Source organism: Poecilia latipinna, unplaced genomic scaffold (genome assembly GCF_001443285.1).
Source record: "Poecilia latipinna isolate Pla-1442-1.1 unplaced genomic scaffold, P_latipinna-1.0 Scaffold274, whole genome shotgun sequence".
Classification (NCBI taxonomy): domain Eukaryota; kingdom Metazoa; phylum Chordata; class Actinopteri; order Cyprinodontiformes; family Poeciliidae; genus Poecilia; species Poecilia latipinna.
Window position 1 is genome coordinate 270,398 of NW_015112890.1, and position 3,894 is coordinate 274,291.

The following is a 3,894-nucleotide window of genomic DNA, read 5'->3' on the forward strand; positions in this document are numbered from 1 at the left end:
ATAGGGACAAAATATCCCGACCAAATTTGTAGTCAAACAGTATTTGTAGTAATAGTGACGCTAAACTGGACTAATGTCTTGTTTACAGTATGGTAACGACATTGGAAACAGCAAAAGTCATTTATGTTAATATGTTTGATTAACATAGCGGCTTAATTAAATAAAATTTACCGTAAACTTCTGAGAAACATAACACACAGGTATGACGGATTTATAAGAAATCTGCTGAGTAAGCAGTATGTGACGTAACATATATGTGCGCATGCGCATTACCACAAAAATATGTTGGCTTGACGGGTATGACAGATGGTCAGAAAACCCCGCAGAAGCGGATCAGCTGCGCTAGAGCTCTGGTCCGTTAAAGTGTCCCGATCAGAGATGATTCTCTGACAGAAATTGTTCTTCACATGATTAATAATGATCTCCGCGATGTTCTCTGTGCGTAAAGTTGAAATTGTCTGCGCACCAAGTGGTCAGCTGCGCTTTATCACAGTCTGGACACGAAACCAGTGGACTGCTCTCTGTTCTTATCAAGACGAGGGTGAGGAGGGGATCTGACATATTACTTCAGTTAAGTTTTTACTGGTTTCGTTTTTAGACCACCATTAACATAAGCAGTGTAACTGTATATTTGGGGGCGTAACGGTGGAGCATGCGCATTTATTGTCCAGCGCACTGCGCTTGTTGTCTAACGGACATCTACACTTTAATTTCTTTCCTTAGAAGCCCGAGCCACCGTTAGGCAAATAATTCTGGTCCTACACGGACTATTTTTACCTGTCAAAACATATTAACATAGAATATATAGCCGCATTTTTATCTCTGAGGAAAAGGCTTCAGCCGTTACATCGATACCATTGTTTAGTTTCAAAAATAATGACGTCAGGTACAGCTTCGATGCCGCCCTCAGTTATATGCAAACACAACAGGGCTGCAGTTCGGGTGGAACCGGACCGAAGCCTGCCGTTCCGTTCCTTGCAGTGCGAAAACGGCTTTAGTTTTCCCCTTCTCTTTCCTTTTAAAGCTGTGCTTCAACCGTTGCATCGCAGAATACGTTAGGTTCTGGAAGATGACCGTTGAACTCATAGGTTAGCTTGTTAGCTGCTAACATTTTATCGTCCTTGATCGCAGTCTTAGCAACAATGTCACTCTTGGTCAGGTTGAATAGAACAAAAAATAGAAGTTACAGACATTCCTAGATCAAAAAGAGAACATTATGTTGGCAAAGAAGAGTGAAAATTGAAATGTGTGTCTCAGCTACATCACACACCGACTGGTCCAGTCGCCATCTTGGTCCCGACACTCATCAATGTGATGTGCAGATGGCTGCGGTTACGTTGGGAAAAATGGCACAAATGACATAAAATATGTTTTTTGCCTCGTTTAGCTGTCGGCACATTTTAACCACTAACTCCATCAACCGTCACCTCACACGCACCACATAGCATACATTACATTATTCCACTGATGGAATCAGATGATGTCAAAGTGTTGTGATGTCATAAGAAACAAATGCCTTGAATGTCCTTGCAGAACTCAAGTAGCAGCACGGTTTTTCCATATTGGATTTAACATTGCATTTTTTCGTAGCTTTCCATCGGTCGGACAGTCAAAATGTCGCAAATTGACACTGATTCTTTAAAGTCACAAGTTAAAGAAATGACTACAGATGAATTGGTTACCTTGGTTATGGATTGTTTAAAAAAGCTTGGAGAAAGATGTGAGTTACTGATGACAAACACACAGAAGAAGGATTTGGAAAAAGCTCATAAACAAATTGAGCTTATCAACAAGAAAATTGATTCAATCTCCAAAGAGCTAAATTGGTCTTGCAAGCCAAACATCTGGACAGCAGGGCCGAGCGCAAATCGTGACACCGCACCTACTAATGGCACTTACGGTGGCAGGTGTCCTTATGTGCCACAAGTGCCACTGTTTTCGGGACTAGCTGCCAGTGTTGTCACTGACTTCGGCTGACTTCGGCTGACCTCGGCACCTCGTACTGGCACTTCCTCTGACACCTGCCATTAGTGCCACTGTTTTCAGGGATACCGGTCAGTGTTGTCACTGCCTTCGGCTGACTTCGGCACCTCATACTGGCACTTCCGCTGACACCTGCCGTTATTGGTCACAAGAGTCACTGTTTTCGGGGATAGCTGCCAGTGTTGCCACCATGGTTGCCACTGGCTTCGGCAAATGGACTACATATCCTATGATGCTTTATAACTAATAGAAGAAGAACTTGAAGACAGACGAAGAAGAAAGAATTTTCCAGGGTTTTTTTCGCAGAAAGACTTATGTTAGCTGAATTCCTACACTTTTTGTATATCATGTATGATTCGTTCATCCTATTTATTAACTAAAGTTCATCTGAATAATCCAGCCGAATACACAACAGGTATCAGGGATGCCATTGGTTTCGGCACCTTTGCAACAGCTGAGTCTGGCTTCCACTAGAGCTGCCGTTAGGTGTCCAGGATGTTTCAGAGCTGTCACAACTGGTGCCGATGTTTTGGGGGATGGCAATGACAGTTTTTGGAAAACGTGTTACTTATATTGCCTGTTTATAAATTTTTATTTCAATGGTAATTGTATTGGTTAATTATCCGTTTAACACCTTGAATATTTTTGACTTAATTTAATTGAAGGAAGATGGCCAAAGTAATTGAATCTACCACTGTCACTATTACAGTGGAACCTGTTGAACCCCGTTTGGTTGCCAGATAGGGCTTTGGCCAAGATGGAAATACGTAGTAGTTGTGTAAAACGTATATTGTAGAAATTAATAAAGTTTGAAAAAAAAATGTAAACATAATGAAATATTATAATTTCTCATGGAGGAATAATAAGTTATGTGATCCCGATGTAGTAAATTCACGTTGACTAAACATGAATTTTACAGAAGACTTCAAATGATTTCAGAGAGGGATTTTATAATACACAAATATTTTAGTTCTTGGCTATTGAAAACTTAAATCATATGTTATTGCTGTTTAAAGTATTTACATACAGTGGCTAATATTGACAAATCAATTACTATGCATATACTTTGTGACATAAACTTTAAAAAATGTTGAGACATATCTGCCAAATAAAATATGTAAACAGCACAATTTTCTTTGAAAAAAGCATTTGCATCTTAAGTATGAACTAAAGTCATTTTTATTTCCAAAAATATGTAACAATCTTGTTCTTCATGCTGCTTAGGATTCACACATTGTCAAATTTTGAGGTGTAAATACTTTGTGTTTTGACTTATCAATATTCAATATTGGTGTAAAAAAAATTGAAGGTGGTTTAACTTGAAAGTGAAAGTCCTGCTGCCTTGAAAATGCTGTTGAAATGCATTTTGTAGCTCAGATTTTAGTCATTCTCTCATCTTTGAATAAGAAAACTTTGAAGACAATGAACAGAACCAGAAACAAACACAGAGAAGCAACCTTCATTTATGCCACACAAATCTGTAATAAACTCGACAAATAATGAAAAATAGCAGATTAAATGTATTAAATAATAACAAGCAATAACTCTTTAAAACTGGTTAACAGGCATTTTTGGAAAATTACGATAACATGTTTTTTTTTTTTTAAATTGCATTATCTTAAAAAAAACACTGAAAGTCATAGTGGCTGCCTGGTCTATTAAGCAATAGACCAGACAGCCACTATAACTTATGACATCCTGTGCACCGTCATGGAACCATGCTGAACATAATGTCACTCTGGAATTGTCAATATCTCATGTTGCCACTGTCACTAATATTAACTAATAAGTCAATATTAGTGAACTTACCCGGTTCAATAATCAATAGCATTATATTAAGGTCATTGTATGAAAATAATTATAATCCGGAACTGACAGGAGCTTGTCAGCATTGACATACCATGGCGACCT